General features: G+C 40.3%; 1 protein-coding gene across 2 annotated transcripts in view; it reads right to left on the minus strand.

Annotated features, from left to right (window-relative positions):
- man1a1 (mannosidase, alpha, class 1A, member 1) overlaps positions 1-20,717 on the minus strand; it is a 188,993-nt gene that overhangs the window by 73,931 nt on the left and 94,345 nt on the right. The window lies entirely within an intron of this gene.

The following is a 20,717-nucleotide window of genomic DNA, read 5'->3' on the forward strand; positions in this document are numbered from 1 at the left end:
ATCTTCAAAGAAGAACAATATCATATACATTATTATAAATTTTCATGTACTAATCTGATAGGGAGATCCTTCAATGTATTTTAAGCCATGAACGTCAGTCATAAAAATATATTCACACAGTAATAAAGCACAACTACATTTTCTTAGCAGTATGTTTCTTTCAGCCTTTTGTTTGTATGAAGTATGCTTGTGAACGCTGTTTCACAACAGAATGAAATGTTACTCAATCTTTTGAAAAAACTGGTGTGTGCTATAAGAAAAGAATAGTCATATTTAATAATAAGGCAATAGTAATACCTCAATTATTGACTACAATTATTTAATTGATAAAAATGGAAAGGATTGAAGTCCTTAAGATTTGAACTGTTACCCTTTGAAGACTTGAGTTCATCATATGCTTGAGTGGCCTGAAAATCATTAACACAATAAAACAATATCCAGCTGATTTTGTTTATTGAACCCTGGGGTTGCAAATCTCTTGAGATGCATTTTAACATCAAACATTTGCTATGATCTGTGCTTCTGTTCTGCTCTCAGCATCGATGTTGTTCACTGGCTTAACCTTTAATTGAGTAACGGTACAGCTGGTCAGTTCAGAAAGTTTGGTACAGTACAATTGCCTTATAGGCTCAATCCTTCAGTCTTCAGGTGATTAATGATTGATTTTTAAGCAGTCTTAATTGGAAAAAAAGGGTACCATCTTGTGCTTTTTTCTGCTACACATTGTAAACCTGGATACATGATAAGAATAGGGACAATCTGCTCTCTTGAGGTGTGTGAAGATTCCTGTAAGTCCTGCACAGATTGCAATTCTTCTATCATGAAAAATGCTTCCAGACTTAACCTAGTGGATAAGGAGATGCAAAGAGATGCATACAGAGGAAAACCAGATACACTTATGAGAACACTGTGAGAAGAGTCTGTGAGGCTTCGAATAAAAAAAAACATAAGAATTTAAAAGGGTGACAGATTCCTTTGGTCCTGTACTGCATGTTTGATTGCTCATAGCTACAACGACCTGGCTGGGATGTTTGTTCCAGAGTCCCATGACCATTTGCTTCTAGTCTGCAGTCTTATAGAAAAGGTACAGTATACCCTGACCCCACAGTCTTTTTCTCCACCACCAATAAAACGCTGGAAATGCCTAATTAGTCTGCCTTTTCTCCATCTACTGAAAAATGTAATACATTCATGCAATTCTTTCCCATTAACATGGTATCAATAACCAATATGTCACTACTTCTCCTGTAGCCATGAGAACAAGGTCTTCACATGCCTCTGTGGCAGAGCTGGAAGAAAAAATGAGACCCACTCCTTTGCCCTGCTCTTGTTCTTGTACCTCTGCTGGAAGCTGGCTTCTCCGCCTTCTGTCCATTTGCTGCCTACTAAGCCTGCGGTCTGCTGCTGTCACAGACATGTTTCAGCAGCTCTGCCAGCCTGTAGTCAGAACTAAGCAAGACCAGATGGGAGCTGCACATCAGTGGTGAAGTGGGCCCACCTTGATATGTCAATCACATTGAGATTCTTTGGAATCTAAATAAATGCCAATTATAATTAGGAAAACTACCGTCCTATTTGAAAAATTGGCTTTTCTTGCAAAAAGTCTGGAATGGCAGCTCTCCTGGGAGCTTATTCAGTCATATTGTGACCAGACAAAAAGCCTTGTAGTTACAATATTATAAGCGAGTAGTTAATGATTTATTGCTTTAATTTCCTTTGTTTTGGGTTGACTTACTATTCTCTTCTTTCTGGACTTGACTGTATCTTTTGATATTGCCAATCGCAGCATCCCTGTAAAATGTTATTTGGGAATTCACATCTCTAAAGATCTAACCTGGACTATGAACTAGGACTCTATCCTGAAGAAGGCTCAGCAGCACCTTTATTTCTTGAGGTGCCTCAAGCAATGGGGGATGCCAGTACCTGTGTTGGTGAACTTCTACCTCTGCACCACCGAGAGCATCCTCACCAACAGGATCACCGTGTGGTACAGCAACACCTCTTCTTTTGAAAGAAAGTCACTGCAGAGAATGGTCAATATGGCCCAGAAGATCATCGGCTGTGGTCTCACCCGATTAAACAGCTCTATGAGGACTGCTGCCACGGTAGAATTCTGGCCATTCACAGAGGACAGTCACCACCACGGGCATGAGCTCTTCACCCCACTGCCCTCAGGCAGGAGATACAAGAGCATATGGACACTTACAACTAGATTCTTCAATAGCTTCTATCCACAAGCAGTGCGATTGGCGAACACATTTAACCATGCCCCTCGGACCACACCTACACCATCTACACCATCTTATTTATTCCACATCTCCAGTCATTGTTTACACGTCTGTATTGTTTACATTCAAACTGTTTACTTGTACATTGTCTACTGTTTGTATATTGTCTTGATGCACTGTCAGCACCTTGTGTTTTTACACTTGTTTTAACAATCGAGGGACTTTCTGTCAGTAAGAATTCCATTGTGCCAGTACATGTACCAGGTGCATATGGCAATAAAGTTCAAGTTCAAATGACATGGAAAATCATTGGATCTGCTGGAGACACCTTGAGTGTTTTTAAATCCAATTATCCCCCATACTCACGGTGTTCCACAGAGCTCTGTGCTGGGACCTTTACTATTTAGTATTCATATGCTGCTCCTTGGTCAGATTAATCACAATTATGAAACTGGGTTTTACTGATATGTTGATGACACTCAGATTTACCAGAAGACCGAATAGTATTACTACTGTATTTCTGCACTTGACAAGTGCATGTCTGATATTAAGATATGGATGCAAAAGAACCCCTTAAGCCTAGTCGTGACAAGACTAAGGTTATCGTTTTGACCTCCAATATGAGCTGCGCAGAGTTGGTGGTCAGTGGTGCTGTTAAGAATGACAAAATCAAATCGTGATGGAAGACAAAGAACTCTAACAAGTTGTTAGGGAAAACCTGCTTTTTCCAAATCCAAATCCATAATGATTATTCCCTAGGTTGTTATTTCCTGACCCTCTAGTTTAGTTTTAATAATTATTTCTATAATCTCACATGTATCAGAAGTCAGACTTATCTGTCTATAATTGTTTGGTTCAGTTTTCTCATTCTTCTTAAGGATTTACTCTATATTATTAATTCTCCAGTCCCAGGTTACTGCCCAGTCTAAAGCTACTGTTGGAAGACACCTTCATGTCTCAATAATTTATTACTATTTTATGTATCATCCAACAAGTTAAGATGCAATACTTTAAGCAAACAGACTCCCAAGAGCAACTTCCAAAACAGTGCGAAAGTGATTTCGATGTGCTGCTGCTAAAGATTGGAATAACTTGAAGAATAAACTGACAACATCAAAATGGATTCTACTGTTTCATCTTCCGCTCAACACTGCTATAAGCCTCTTGGCCAAGCTGTCATAGTAAAAAAGAATTTGTGCTCAACTGACCTATCAATTAAGGATTTTTAGGACTATTAATAACTTTGCTTGGTTAAGATACTTGCTCTACCTAACACTTAATATTGATATATGTCCATATTTATTCAAAGTAAAGCACAGTAATGCCTTGAAAATTTAATGTGAAATTTCAAGTGAACTTTAAGGTTCTCTAAAGTACATGGTCTTTGCTGTTTTTGTAAACAGATTTATTGTAAAACACTCATAAATGATTGTGAATGGTGTGTTTATTAAGTATTCCTCTGTCTTGTTTATAAACATAAAATGTAAAGTGTTAATAAATATACACCAAGCCAAAATAGTTTACAACAGTTTGATTTCATCCCTCCATATATCACTTTATTATCTATTAGTTCAATGCTTCAAAGAAAAGCCTTGATATGGGCTACATTACACTTTGGATTTCTGTATAATAGTAGAAATGCATTGAAATGTACTAGATTCTGTTTAAATTTCTTCTTTATAGCTTACAGTACTCTGTAAAATAAAATGATAAACAACAAAACTGTAGTGCAAAGCACACCCAACAGCATCCCCAAATCCTAACCAACACATCACAGGCAATGACATAAACCCTGAAAACCTTTCTTAATTACACCTGCAACAGCTTCACTTGGCAAATTGATTTCCATCCCTTTGCTCTTGGATATATACAGTATCTTTCCATCTCTGCCCCAGGCTGAGATGGAAAGCACTACTGGTTTTAAAGAAGATGTTTAGTGTGTAAAGAAAATCCCAAAGGATGTTCAGTATATATAGCTGTGCTTGTTTTCAGGGATAACCAATATGCAGATAATCTGCTATTTACGTCACAGAATTTGCTAAAAGAGGATTAAAATTATTTACAGATGTATAGTCAGCAAACAGATCTTTAACAAATATCTACATCTTTGCAATGCCATGCACACAAACAGCATGCTGCTGCAGCTCAGGCTTGGCTTGGGGGGTGTTTAACATCAAAATAAAAGCCGACATCGTGCAGAAAAAAGCGAGTAGCAAAATACAACTCTATGTGAACAAAGAGGTGTTTTAAACATGAATGGACAAACCTGGATCATGAAAGAGGACTTGGGGCTGGGACGGTGGACATCCCTGTGTCCCCAGCAGGGGTCAGCGTGGCAGGGGAGCTCAGGCATTCACACCTTTTTAATGTCAATAATAACTAATAGACCAATATCTAGATTGATAAAAATAATATTAAAATATAATATCTTAAATCAATAGACTAATATGCACATCTTACCATTCTGTGTGATTCTTGTTCTTGCTAGCATTTTAAAAAGCAGGTATGTTGATCCAAGTACTGAAAAACTCACCATCTTTTAAACAATAGTGGTTTGAAATCTGTGTGTTTTCCTCACAAAGTAATTGACATCAGAAACACTGTCTTTCAAATATAAATAGGCGTTAAAATAAAGTGAAAGTTGTGAAAAAATCACTAATCAACATCAACAAAATGCAAGAGGTTTGACAGCCCCAGGTGGTTTTATTAAGATGCTGAAGTTCCAAAAAATGAAAGTCGAGCGAATATCGAACTTCGAGCTAAGTTTACTGTGGTTCATTTAAAAATCCTCAACACCCATCCACTGAAACACTGACAAATCCATGTTGCTGGTATCAAAGCTGTCAAGGTTAATCAGAAAAGAAAATATTGTGCCAAACCACTGGAAATCCTGCAATCTGACGGAATACAACCAGTTTTTCATTGTGCAGGTCTTGGTGGTTCAGACCTTTTTCTGACATAAAGATCTTGATTGCATCAAGACAAGACCACAAAGCTGCCAGAACCTTTCCAGGGCTTTACAATGTTTGACTTTACACTTAAGTGTGAAAACTGTTATCAGCCACACAGATTGCAAGCTTTCCTATGAAAACATCAGGCTGGCCCCACTAAAAACAATGCAGTAAATAAACCAAGTGAATCGTTCTCTTCCACACCAAAGAGCCTTCTTTGGGTAGCTTGTTGTAGAAAATTAGAGCAGAACATAGCATAGTTATTATTATTATTTTTAAATTAATTTCTTGATGGCTTATTAGACTTTTATTGCAACATGTTAAATGTTAAATTGAACAGACTATTACACATTGCACGGTTTTGGAAATATCCATTTACAAACAAAATCTTAATTTTGCATTTTTTGCTGATTCTAGTTGATTGCCTTTCCCCCCAAAAAATACAATCATTAATATTGAAAGAACAAGCTTGAGAAAGAGAAGATATTGAATACATGTATCGCAAATCTTACTGGATTATACTGAGCTCTGCACACTCCCAAGATGCTCCAGGATCAATGGCAAACAGTTACATGGCAAAATCCCACTTACTGGGACCAAAGTAACATAGACCAGCAAACAAATTCCCATTCATTTCTGGTTGAATTTTATTAAGTAAATAATTATGAGGTGGCTCAGGACAAACATAATCAGATTATCTGATAGTTACTTCTATCAAACGATCCCTTGAAAAGCACTTTCACTGGAGAAAAAGAGTAATTGTTTCCACATAGTAGTGGTATTCAAGGGGAATATTTTTAACAGATTTGTTCTCTAAGGTTTTTAGAGGATAGACTTGCAAGCAGTTAATGAGGCATGTTTCCAGGATCTCCACTGCATCCAGGAGCAGACACACAATCCGGAATCCCACGGGGACCATAATAGGATTTTTCTCATAACTGGAAAGCATCTTAACTGCATGCTGGGGGAGTACAGTAATATTATAAGTAAATAACAGCATAATGACACTCCTATTTTTCAGTGTTAGATTTCATAGCCAGTCTTACTCAACGTTAAGTGCTTGCAATGTTTTCACATAACATGAGATAATGCTCTTAACCAAAGATGAATAATGCGGATTAAGAGCAGCTGGTTTCAATGTTTAGTGAATGAAAGGTGTTGCTAGAACGAGCTTCACAAGCCTACTGGTGTAGAGTAACACACACACTGTGTGGGGAAACGTGGACCCTCGTTGTGTGTCAAGGGAATTCCAATGTTTGTAACTGCAAGTGCGCAGTGTAGCAGGAGTGGGCACATGTCCGCAGGGGAAGGGCCACAAGCTGAAGCAGACGGAAAGCAACACTTCTAATTGGATGATGATGTCTAAGTTGTTGGAATCATCATAAATGGCAACATATGGAAGTTCCAACAACCTGTCATCCCGTAGGCAGCAGAGATGAGATTTAGATCTTGTACTGTGCTCATGAGCACACTATAATTAATTCCCAGGTCTGTTCCCACTTAGGAGAAGGAACAAGCAAGCCAGATATGGAAATATGGATTTCCGCATGGAAGCAGGGCAAAAGTTTTGCTGCCTTTGTTTTTGTGATGTGTTTGGTGCAGAGAACAAAAGTGGTTGTGCGGTCAAATGACACGATAGTTTTTTTGGTTCGTCAATGTTTGTTGACATAAAAGCCGGAAACTGAATTTTGTGATTAAAGAAGTAAATCTTAAAACATGCCTCATATTCAAGTCATTTCCATAATGTGCAGAGACAGACAAAAGTGCTAGAGATTGGTGAACTGAAGGTGTGGAAATGATAACTTGGCAACAGCTGGCTGACTTTCAGAACTGCCTTCCTGCACTGCAAGAGAAGTGCTACAAAGCACTTTAGCCACATCAATAAACCATGTGCTGAGGAAAAGATCTCGCAGAAACAGTGGAGCCTGCGAAGCAGCAAAGAGATCTGGCTTTGATCTGCACATCACTAAGTTCTGCCTCTGTATTATGGTTTTTATCCGTCTCAAAATTGGGTAGCACAAGAGAAACACATCCGTAAAACTGACAAAGTGTCACTTGACAGGGTGCAGCCTTTTCACCCGCAGTTGCAAAACCAGCTTGATCCCCAGCCCACTCGCTCTGGCAGAGGTCTGATGCGGCACAAGGCATGACCTTGGCAGATTATTTCAAGGTTTTGACTGGTATTTCCCACCCATCCCAGAGGGTGGATGTTCATTTCACGTAAGACAGAGAATGACAAAAGAGGAAACCACTTAGTACAAAATAGAGAAACTGACAGTTTTTTCTGTACAAAGATTCAAAGTTCAAAGATTTTAAGGCACTTCTAAAAATCATTGCATTTCTATTATTGTTGAATAAAATACATTGCTTTTTTGTTCAAATCCATTTATATTTCATCTCTACACAGAGAAGCAAAAAATATAATCAGCATGATTATAGGTCAAACCTACTCCTGTCTACATCCATGGGAGTGGCGTGGAGATGGTGGACTCGTACAAGTACCTGGGAGTGCACATCGACGATAGACTGGAATGGTCTAAGAACATCGAGGCCATCTATAAGAACGGACAGAGCCGACTTTACTTCTTGAGGAGGCTCAGGTCCTTCAATGTGTGTAGTAAGATGCTACACATGTTTTATCAGTCGGTGGTAGCGAGTGCCATTTTCTACGCAGTGGTGTGCTGGGGCTCTGGGATTAGAGCAGTAGATTCCAAAAGGCTGAACAAGCTCATCAGGAGAGCGAGCTCTGTCATTGGGTCTGACCTGGACCCCTTGGAGGTAGTGGCTGAGAGGAGAATGATGTCCAAACTGGAGGCCATCATGGACAACTTCTCCCATCCCCTCTATGACAGGCTTGCAGGAATGAAGAGCACGTTCAGCAATAGACTGATTCACCCACGGTGCGACAGGGAGCGCTACAGGAGGTCATTCTTGCCGTCTGCCATAAGACTGTACAACGCATCCACCTTGCGTCTTGGCAGAGGCAACAGCGACAGTGACCTGTTTCTGGACTAAACGCATATACACATATACTGCTACATCTGTTCTCTTTCTTTTTCTTTTTCTTTTTCCCGTTTACAACCACTTTTGTGCAATATATGCCAGGGACCTGTGCAATACATTTATATTTATATGTATATCTATGGTTACATCTATATTTATATTCATACGTGTGATACGATTTTCTGTGTACTGTTCTGTTCTAGTTTCCTCTTGTGTGTCCGGACTGTGAGTAACTCTTGTATTGTATTGTATGTATTGTACTATTAGTATATAATTCGTTACACTGTGGCTGTGTTGTGTGTGTTAAGCTGCTGTTGCACTGCAATTTCCCTCACGGGATCAATAAAGTATCTATCTATCTATCTATGATGCACACTGGCAAGCCATTCAAGCCAACAGGACAGACGATGTTGCCCAGTGTGGGCAGACTGGAGCCTCAGTGGGAACAGGCGCTAGCTAGTCCTTCAAACAGGCATTCCACACATCATCGATATGTTAAGAGTTTTATTAACCTTACTTTTTAAATTCATTTAAATGTACAAATCTCCCATTTGCATCAGTATATTTAGAAAGACAGAATAATGCACACTTTCCATTTTGCCTTTGAGCGCTTTGAATTTATTTAAAATCCACTGACACACAGAAAAAGCAGTTTCTGAAGGGTCTCTTTTCTTGTTCAGCATTCATCAGTGGTGGTTTAGCATGACTTAAGCTAACAAGACCAATATCTTTACAACCAACTGATCAGTTATTGTAGTTACATTCTCCACCTACATGGGAGGAAAGCTAGACTTCTAGCCCAGTGATCACAATTATAGACAAAAAACCTCACCTAGTGTGAGGTTCTTCTGTATTATACTGACAAATAAGCTCATTACTAAAATGAAAGTTCAAGGTACTTTAGCTTTTGTTTTTTGCAGAAAGGGATAAGTCCTTCAAAGGGGACTGACAAATCACTAGTGAAACACCACGTGGCCTTTTACTCATTTCTTTTTCTTCTGACAGTATACAGTATTACACTTTTTACACATCCAATGAACTAAAACAGTATGTGTATCAAACAAAGGTAATGATATTTAAGCTTAATTTGTACCCCCAAAAAATCACAATTTATGCAAGCACCAAACTTGACACAAAGCAGTGGTGCACAACTGTACTGTAGAAAAGCCTCATCACAGCTGGGTGTTTGGTCTTTTTTACTTCAGAAAAGCTCTATGCTGTATTTTCCTTCTTTCTTTTGATGCATTCCACGTGAGAAGCATTAGCCTGTTTTCTGAGTCATAATACATGTCATGTTATAGTTAAGGGACAGTCTTTGTGGTTCCACAGAGTAGCCGTCACAAGTTGGGAATGGGAACAGCCAATGTGTAACAGTTTGATCCTTTTAAACTCTGTGTGATTTAGGCTCTTGCACAAACTTTATATACATATATCAGAAAGGTGCTTCTTTAAGGTTCATTTGGTGTCATTGTAAACTTGCTTCCACAAAAGGGAAGGAAAAGAAGCATCAAGCATGTACTAGTGTCCATTGCAATAAAGAGAATCAACCAACTCCAGTTTCAACAGCATCCAGATGTTTTTAGTATAATCACCCTGATCCATAGATAAATATATCGTATCCATCTGTGTAGTATTTCACCTTAAATTTAATTTTGGCTGGCTAAAAAATGTACACCTTACAAAACAATCAGAATTAATGCTAGTGGAAAGAAAATGAAACTTATCGCATTGGAATCTAGACCCACTCATTATTAGTTCTTGACGGTAAAATAAAAAAATATCTTTGGATCGTGCTGGTCTAAGGCTAAGCCAATACACTGAAATTAAGTGAGTCAAAGTACATTCAGAATGGGAAAAGCACAAAGTGTTAAATTTACTGTCTCAGTATTTTCCTGTAGTTACTACATGTATTTTTCTAAAAAAATAACCTTTTACTTTCCTCATATATTAATACAAGCCAATTGTGTACGCACATTTAAATACTTCACACTGAAGAATATCTCATCCACTTCTGTTTTGCCTCCAGCACATAATAGAAAATTAAAAATAGAAGATGCTTTCACTAGTTTCTTACTAGTGAAATACCTCAGATGTTCTGTTCCACTTGAGTGGGAAAAGTAATTTTTATTATAACCTCTGGTCTTTAAAAGGCTCTGTGAGGTTGCGAAGAAGCTTAGTTTCACTACTGCTAACTTACTGATGCATTAATGAACACATTGACATCTTAATCGCAGGTTTAAATTTTCTAGACCTCGATTTGTCTTTTTTTTCTTAATTACAAGTACACACATTTGTCTCGTAAGAGAGGAATTGCACATTAAAAGAACTGAACAGCTTGTATTGATGTAAAAATGGGACTGGCTCATTAGCAGTACTACATCACAGAATTCCTCTTCTCTTTAGGGCAGTGTGGTGGCATAGCAGCAATGCTCCCTCACAGCTCCAAGGCCCTGGGTTTGTGATTGTCTGTGTGAAGCCTGCATGTTCTTCCTTCCTTTACACAGGTTTTTACTCAGCGCAACAGTTTCCTTCCCTCCTCCAAAACTTGCTGTCTGATGCTTTTAAATAAAGGTCCTAGTGCCCATTTATAAAGCACAGCATTATGTGGAATTAGCGAGCAAAGCACCTCGCTCAGGGGTATGACAGCAGACCCCACCTAAGAGTCTGAACGCAATTTTCCAGTTCGAGTCCACAGCTCTCGCTGTCACACCACACCGCTGCCTCAGGTCTGACTGATCACTCTGATGTCTCCCTCTGCCGGTGGCCCTGAATGTGCATGGTCAACACAGCAGTACGCTCTCCTCCCACCTCGAACCCGTGTGCAATGACACAGCGAGCTGCTCGGGCGTTTGACACCTGGACAGGCTTACTCTCCACTTCACCAGAAGATGCAGAAAGAAGTGAAGCCGCGAAAAAGGGGGGAGTTTGTGAAGTTAAGTTATTCCCTAAGTAAAAGATGAAAAGGACTACAAAAAGAAGACGCTGAAAACAACCTAAAATCTTTAACTCCACAGAAAGACAGAAAATGTACGTCACAGGCCCCTGCTTCAGAGGCATGTGGATGAAAGAAGCTGTCTTTCTGAGTACATGCTTTCAGGCTGCAGACAGATGCCTTCTGTTTATACACACAGTACACAAACGTCCCGCCTTTTCACCGTGTGTGCAATGCCTTGTTCTGCTTGGCTTCCTTTACATGGTGTGTTGCTGTGTGTCTGGCCTGCTCTGTGATGAGTCAATTCAGCCCAGACCATGTGACTGACTTCAAGCAAATAAACCTGGCTAATCACACTTTACAAAGTATAACTTGGGCTGAACTGAACATTTTCAGATGACTCTTCTGACTTCAGAATGTTAATAATTAAAACAAAACAGTGCAAATTAAGATTAATGATAGAACTAACAGGCCAAAGTGATCAGAGATGTCAGTACTAGTACAATAGTGGCTGTAGAACAAGAGGATGAAAAAGATTTTATTAAATAAAATCTGTCACTGTCAAAATAATTATCAAGTCCTTTTGAGCCATTCAAAACTCCTCTATGGCATCTACTGGCATTAAGTAAATAATGGAATTTGCTATGTAAGAAACTACTTCTTGTACTTAAACAGCTTACTCAAGTCTGACCTTTGGCCATGCTCATCTCACTTGAGGGGCGATACTGAACAAACCTCATTGAGCACATTGATCATAAAGAGGTGAGCATTTTCTGTGCTGTTTCAGAATGCTAGCCTTCTGAATACTGCTGGGAGCTACTGCTAGCTCGTTAGCTTGTAGCAGATTCACATAAAAGGAACTGTACTGAATGTTTGTTTACACAAAGAAAAAACTGCTACAATAATATTAACTCTGAGATCTCCACAAACATGCACCAGAATTAACATAAAAACTGTGAAGATTTAACGAAATGAATGACAAACTACATATTCACCACTGTCTTCCCTTGACTCTGTATTAACAATACTGCAGTACTTTCACAAGTTTTTCTTCATGAAGGCTCAAATCTTTCACATATTTCACATCAGAAATTGCACAATTAATAAGAACTTGAAGGGCACTCTCTCTTGCCAGCAGGGTGAGCTCTGTGTGTGGGTTCGAGCCCGGGTCATGCCACCGTGGGCTCTGATTGGGATTTTCCAAGTGGTGGCACTCTCCTGGCCAGCCAGAGCCCCTGGTTTGTAATTGGGCGAGCCTGCAGGCCTGTGGGGCTGTGAGTGAGGGACAAGCCCCTCCTCAACACGGGGATTGGCTCTCTGTGATTTGGGCGAGCCTATGGGGCTGTTGCTGAGGGACAAGCCCCTCCTCCACAAAGGGTGATTGGCTCTCTGCGATTGGGCGAGCCTTTGGGGCTGCTGGTGATGTGCTAGAAGGGAAGGGGCTTAACAGTGGGTGGGGCAGAGGAGTGCCTCCACCCCCTTACTCTCCCCTGCAAGTGGGATTGGGGCTCACGGCCGCGAGTCGAGACGGGGAAAATTACACAGCAGGCGATCTAAATTGGGTGGATAAAACATAATTGGTAAACTGAAATATCTAAAAGAATGTTAAAATTTTGAACTTCTTACAATTTTAAGATCATAAACATTACAGGATGTGTCTTTGAGTTGTTTTTTTCCATTCCATATTTACCAATAGCAGCTTCTGGGAGACAAGGGCCCCTTGACCCAAAGGAGTCAACGAGAGCTCACTATGACCAGGGTATAGATGTCTCCCAAGAGCTGACCTGCTCACCTGCCAGGGAGGGAGCAGCCCTCCAGCTGACCTTGTCTGTCTCCTTCAGATTCATGGATGACAGTCATCCTCCACTGCGAGGGACAGGCAGTGATTACACAATCTATTTTGTCCTTCTACAGCCCCTTGGAAAAGAATGAAATGTGCATCCTAAGTAGATTTACTTATTAAGGATAAAGCTTTGGAATGAGTTTGTTCCAAGAGACGCTAGGAGAGGAAAACTGAGCTATTTTACGGAGGATAAGGAGTTGGTATCTACTGTTTAATGACAGGGTTTAATGAGAGGTTTCATAACATCATTTGAAATCAGAGCATGCCGCAGTTTTGATTAATTTTCTTTGGCATTTTGGTTCACGTGAAATGTAGCTCTACACAAGAGGCTCACCTAACCGTCTGAAACACAAAGGATCATTACATTTGAAATAACTTTTCCCATGTGGATTCTTTTTATGTTCAGCTACTGCTTCTCAGAATGCTGGCTGTTAGATTCATTTAACACATTTCAGCAAGCAAGGATCATTGTTCTAACCTGATATTTGTTCCACACAAGTAAATTAAATTGTTTAAATGGGCAAGACTCTTTTACTAACACTCCAGCTAAGCACTCGAGCTCTCTCTGGTGACAATGGCCAGATGGATCAGAGCGTTAGAAAGCATTTTGTTACATTTTCTAGACTGATAGGCATCGATGACTTTTTCAGAGGCCTTCAGGAATATCTTTGAGGCATGATGTGCCTCAAGACTCTGTGTGGTGAGAACTTCACTGTGATTATAAGAGCCAAAGTTTGAGAGTTTTACATACTGCAGAGCTTGCCTGAACCAGCCCTGATTGTTTAATAAAGTATATACACCTGGGCCTCGTTAAACCATTAATTGAACTGTGTGAAAAAGTATTAACTTTTTCACACAGGAACACTGGAATTTGGATGAATTTGTATATGAAATAAATGTTCCCAATGCTTCTAACCATTTTTGAGTACATTTCTAAGCATAATTCTGCAAGCAATAGCCAGCAGCCATATCACTCTGCAACTCACAACTGGCAGCCCACTGAAACTAAGCAGGTGTGAGCCTGGTCAGTACCTGGATGGGAGACCTCCTGGGAAAAACTAAGGTTGCTGCTGGAAGAAGTGTTAGTGGGACTAACAGGGGGCGCTCACCCTGCGGTCCATGTGGGTCCTAATGCCCCAGTATAGTGACGGGCACACTATACTGTAAACAGGCGCCGTCCTTCGGATGAGACATAAAACCGAGGTCCTGACTCTCTGTGGTCATTTAAAATCCCAGGGTGTTTCCTGGCCAAATTTCCCATTGGCCTTACCAATCATGGCCTCCTAATAATCCCCATCTATGAATTGGCTTCATTACTCTGTTCTCCTCCCCACTGATAGCTGGAGTGTGGGGACCGTTCTGGCGCACTATGGCTGCCGTCGCATCATCCAGGTGGATGCTGCACATTGGTGGTGGTGGAGGGGAGTCCCCATTACCTGTAAATCACTTTGAGTGGAGTGTCCAGAAAAGAGCTATTTAAGTGTAAGCAATTATTATTATTATTATTATTATTATTATTATTATTATTATTACAATTGTTTATCAACAGTGAGTTGATGCACAACTGCTTGCAAAATCTATCAAGGATACCTAAAAACCAAGATGTTCAGTACTTTACTTTATTCAAAAACATGCCTTTTCTATAGTCTATAGTTAGTATAGGCTAAAAATTATGAAGCAGACATGCAACTTGTAGAATTTCACAAATCCATGTATTAGTATTATATTAGGACATGCACATATAGTAGAGCACTCAAGCGTCGATGCCTGCTTCATGCCATTCATCAAATTTGTACAAACCCCCCAAATAATCCACTTTAAATTCACATTTGATTTCTTCCAACAGCCCAGATACAGATGCAGAGCAAGGTCTGTTCTCCCTGGCTGCATATCCTATTATTATGATGAACATAAAACTGCAAATGAGAGAAGGCCATTTTGCAAATTTAGTTTGCTTAGTTTTTTAGTAGTCAATGGATACGAGGTTTGAAAAGCTGTCAGAGTATCATCTTATCAGCTTCAATAACATACCAGGGCACAGTACTGTCGATTGTCCATGACCCTCAACACCCTTTTGTGTTAAAAGATTTCTCCTGTTGTCACTTTATAATGCACTTTTTCTTTGCTTCAGTTTGTGTCACCTGTGATTCTGAGTTGCACAGTGTCTTTAAAGGACTTCGAAAACAGGACTTAGGTGATTTTGTAGTTTTCTCTGCTGAGGGCCAAAAAGATTCAGCTCCTTTAGCCTGTCAGAGAAGGACGTTTCTTCAGCCCTAAGAACACACATGGCCACTCCTCTCTCAAATGACTCCAGAAAGCCAATATCATTTTTGTAACACGGCAATCAGTTCCACACAATATTCTAATGAGATCTTTTAACCTCATTTGTGAAATGCTTTTTATTATTAAAAACATCCTGAACCATAAATATAGGCACAACCACAGCTGTTTAATTAAACACTCTCTTAGGCAATAAAACACCCATGAATCTACTGTAAACCGTGGAGGTGACCTGGACCTAGAGGTTTTCTCCACGTGAGAACACTTCCAGTTAGGAGCAATCACATTTGTTTAATTTGGCAATCCCAGATTTAACTCAGCTGGTCATAAATAATGCTGAGCGTATTTACTTTTGTATAATTCATTTGAATTTCCAATTAATGAACAAGTGTTGGAAAAACTCTTCATTTGGATTTATTCAGCTCTGCTTGATTAAAATTCGGTCCATGCTGTACATCAGTGTAACACGGTGATAAAAATTTCATCAAAAGGCCGAGACTGCTTTGAATGCCAGCCAAAGAGGTTTTCAAGCCTATACTGGGGCCTGCAGATAAGAATCGCACAGCTCGGTGCTTTAAAAAGTTACCTCCCCGTCACATGTCACACGTTATTGTCTCTCTTACCGCATGCAGTAAAAGCTAAGCCCTTTTCTTACACTCCCAGTGGTATCAGCTTATTCCCTGGCTTCACACTCCAGAGCTCTGAAGCACACATCAATTCACATCTTATATAGTGAAAATGAAAGTGTTTGAAGACTGCCACTTCTTCTTTACACCAATTCAAGTGCAAAAAATACAGAAGCACAGAGAGAGCAGGACAGTCACACAAAGGGGCATCCATCGGGTTAAAACAAGACCAAAGATATGGGAAAAAAAGACCTGAAGCAGTTTAAGACGTCTGTATCAAAACAGGAAAGAACACAGGGATTGTACCCTGGTAGAGACTGGTGGAATAGTCCCTTGCTGTGTGATGCCGATACCGGTCGCTGGTACGAAGTGCTGCTCTACTCATACAATCTCGCTGCTTTCCGTGTCTGGTCTTGCAGTACCTATGCTTGCCAATGGGCCAGATAATCCCTAAAACTGAGCCCTCAGAAGAACTCAGATGTGAAATAACACACAAGCAGGAAGCCTCATCCAACTGTAATGCGAGTATTATTTTCCAGAAAAAAGAAAACTCTAGTGTAGAGCTCCTGTACGTGCATTAGAATCTTGACTCAGATCACAAACTAAGATATTGCAAACACCAAATTAAAGAACAGCTACATTTGGACTTCAAAATGTATAATTTAAACATGTCATTTTTGGATTTGTATATGGTGAAAAATAGTTATTGAGAAATCCCTGTTGCTGAGGCTGTGTGAGTAGCCTCTGCTCGGGAAGAGCTCGGTTAAGTACAGGCCCACAGAAACACGTTATTCTTTACAGCTAACACCCGCAACTGCAAAACTCCAGGGAAAAAAAGGGAGGAGAGGAAATTCTCTTCTTAGCAACAGGAGTTAATGGAAGGACAGATATCTTGAAGAGAGCCCTAGATCACTGCAGAGATCCCTCTTCATTACCATGTTTCTGAAGACTCTTTAATTCGACTCCGAGGTTTACCAGACTTAGAAAATCTGAGACCCAGGAACATATTCAACTTGCAAACAATAAAGAATGAACTATAATGTATTTAAGGCGAAGGTGAAACTGAAGGGTTAAAAACATGAACCCATTGTATTTAACACATTTTTTAAAGAACTATGTTTAAATAGTCCCACAAAGCTGATATTTTAAAGTCAGAATGTTCTTTGGATATCTGTATTAACACATTTGGACAGACACTAAGTTGAACAATATTAGTAATAATATATTATAAATTAAAAACAATTATCATGTTAAGAAAACTGTCTTTCAAAATACACTTTAAATCGCTCATTAAATCCATAATTTTAATCCCAAACTATTGATCTACTGGCAAAACCTAAAAGATGTAGTCAAAAGAGTAATTTCTTTTAAATTGGCTTGGATTCACTTATACTGCCCCTTTCAATAACTGGAAAAAAAGTATTAGGTAAGGGACTCCCATCTCAGAACCTAAATAAAATTTGAAGTAGACAGTTGAACTAATGATGATTCCACCGCAATAATTACAAATGTTTGATAAACTGCAGCTATCAAAATGATATATGGTTTCATATAATCTCAGTATAACCCTTGAGCAAGTGGGTAGAAGAAACTTCAATAACTTTCCATTTTTTATTAAACACGTCTCAAAGGAGAGTTGTGTAAGAACCCTGAATAATATCTTTACAAACAAGATTCCTTAATAACGATGTTCTTGTGAGTCCCGACAGACACATAATGGCATGTAAATGTATTTGTGTGATTAGAAGGGTATTGTAGCGCTCTCGGGTTCACGTGAATATGCGCCCTCGCCTCTGCCACCTCAAGTCGGCCCCCCACCGTCGGGGGACTCGACCTGGGCCTCCGACGTCACTCAACAGGGACCCAGCCAGTTGAGCCAAAGGGAAATCTCCCCTCAGCCCGACGGCTGTGGTCCCTCCTATTCACAGGGAAGGGCCTTGACATCACCGCACTGGTAAACCGGCTCTCACAACCGGCAATGGTGGCCGTAGGCTTTACAGTATAAATGTACTGGGTATAAAAAAAAAACAGGGTGAGCATGAGCTTACCAAAGCCCCATTTCTTGCTGCTAATTTCAGGAATATTTCCCATTACAACACAAACATTTATTCATTTATTACACGGCTACAGAAAAGACCCCACTCACCATTAGCGATTAAAAGGTATTTCAAAAAGTCCTTGTCCCCAAGTGGGCTTGTCTAGTGCATTACAAGTCCTAGTGGGTTTGTTTCCCAATGTGATTTATCTCTGTAATTACATGTTAACAATCATGTCTTAAACTACATAAGAATGTAGTTCTTAATTCTTAAAGTTCTGCTAATGCAACTGCATTTTGCAAATTACAACCTTTTCATTTAAGAATTAATTTCCAGTTCCAAAGCTTTATTAAATAAGTGTTATTATAGAATGCTTTTAACTGAACTAGGGAATGGCAAATATTTCAAAGGTTTCTTCACTATCAGAGATGTGGGGACACTTGACTTTCTTGGGCTTTAGGTGCTGTAATAATGGCCATGTGAATAATTGAAATCAGGCTTGTCAGAATGAATAAAGTACAGAATATGAACTGATAAGTAAAACTGCAAGTTTTTTTTCCCCTCAAAATATTATTTTCCTTCTGGAGATTTTTCTTCTTCGTCATCATACTAATCCACAACACCCTGAGATTCTCCCAGCATGAACTTTTTCCATCTCTATTGTTCTTGTCAGAATATACATCAGCCTGGTCATGAAACTGCTAAGTAAATAAGAGCACAGAGAAGGGCACAGATTTCAGAAAACTTTTAAAACAAAGTCTGACTCTCAATCAAAATACTTTTCCAATTTTTTCAGGTTAACAAACTGAAAGGTTTAATTGAACAAAACTGAAAAAAACTGAAGATAATCAATTATTTAAAAACAATACTGAAAACTGAATCATTCAGATTAATTTTACACTACAATTTCTGTTTTATTCATAACTGCCTTCGGAAAACGGGCACCTATCCAAAAAGCCAAAGGCTGGGTAATCCATTCCAGGGGCTTATCTTCAAGGCAAGTCGTTAGAGCAGTAAATTAAAAAACCTATTAGGTTTACGAAAAATATAGGGATGACGGAGCAAACCTACCATGGTTGAAAATAACCTCCAGTACTACCGAGATAGTTTTATAAAACTAAATAAGAACTATGAACACTAGAGAAATCACAAAATTGGCAGGTAGGAGAGGTTAATCTCCTCAGGGATTTACAAAGCTCCCTCATATTATTGCAGTTTTATTCCCCCTTAAGGGCCATTTCACACTCAAAAGTGCCAAAAAAACAAACTGCAGACATTGTATTTCAAATCTGCACTTGCGAAGCTTTTAAATTTTGCATTGCAAAAATTTTAATTACTCCGTAACGCATACGGCAAGTTCATCCTACACACTGTAGATACACATTTCATGCCAGTGTCATGTTTATTAAGCACTGGAATGGGAACTTCTAAGACTTTGACACAGACTCTACCAGCATGCATAATCCAATTCCTAAACCCATAGAGAATGTTGTAAAGCCTGGCATCACTGCGTCCAATCCAGTCACTCTCAGCTCTCTATCCTCCTGCGACTCAACAACTGAAGAATGACTTTTGTCTTCTTGTCTGTGTGCTTTGGCACGGGCTGCAGGTAGGGGGCTGGGCCGCCAGTACAGGAGTCTGTGGCACGGGCTGCAGGTAAGGGGCTGGGCTGCCAGTAGTGGAGTCTGTGGCACGGGCTGCAGGTAGGGGGCTGGGCTGCCAGTACTGGAGTCTGTGGCACGGGCTGCAGGTAGGGGGCTGGGCTGCCAGTAGTGGGGTCTGTGGCACGGGCTGCAGGTAGGGGGCTGGGCTGCCAGTACTGGAGTCTGTGGCACGGGCTGCAGGTAGGGGGCTAGGCTGCCAGTAGTGGGGTCTGTGGCACGGGCTGCAGCGAGGGGGCTGGGCTGCCAGTAGTGGGGTCTGTGGCACGGGCTACAGGTAGGGGGCTGGGCTGCCAGTACTGGAGTCTGAAACCATTCATTCATCTGCTGAGGAGGCAGCGCATCATCACACACTCAGCTGGACCTAACCATCACGACTGGACCTGGGAAGGCGAGACTCTTCCATGAAAGAAGCAGCAAGCTGTGCTTGTCCTGTCCCCGAATTCCAGCTTTCATACAGCCATTTCTCACAAAGACATGCTCATTCCAATACAATACTCTACACTCACCTTAAAAACACATATCTGAGGTATCTAACTTGCACAGGTTGGCAGAAAGAGGAAAACACATCACTTTTTACTCTGCTGCTGCTTTTTTCAAATGACCAGGATTTGACGAGGACTGGTGTCATTCTAGCACCAACAGTGTGAAGGGGGGTGGTGGGGCTGCGTAGTAAATCAAGATGGCTGACACACGAGACCTCTGACACACTGGCTCCTGTGTGCGCCTAGATGGCGGCTCATATCCTACTCTCACAATCCATTTAATCACAAAAACAGCACATGTTCACATCCCAGCTCGTTGTGCTTAGTGGGTCATGAATTGACTGGTGCAGCAAAGATTCTCATGCAAACTACTCCCTTTTAGGTGCCGTTGGGATAACAAGCTCCAGACCTGCCGCGACCATGCAGTCAACAGGGCGACATGGGGCTTCTGCTTGAATTACAATGGCCACCTGAGCACCGATCAACTTAAAACCTGCCAAGCTTAATCTCGCCCAGATGTGCTTCAGAACTGCACCTCAAAAGTTGCAGTGATACTTTGTGTCCTCATAGTAGGTCTTCACCTACTTAGGAAAATGAGCTCCATAACTATCTGCTCTGTTATCTCCTCTTCAAAAATGTGTTAAGCAAATGAACTCTGAACTTGGCAGGTAT

This window comes from Lepisosteus oculatus, chromosome 2 (genome assembly GCF_040954835.1).
Source record: "Lepisosteus oculatus isolate fLepOcu1 chromosome 2, fLepOcu1.hap2, whole genome shotgun sequence".
Taxonomy (NCBI): Eukaryota; Metazoa; Chordata; class Actinopteri; order Semionotiformes; family Lepisosteidae; genus Lepisosteus; species Lepisosteus oculatus.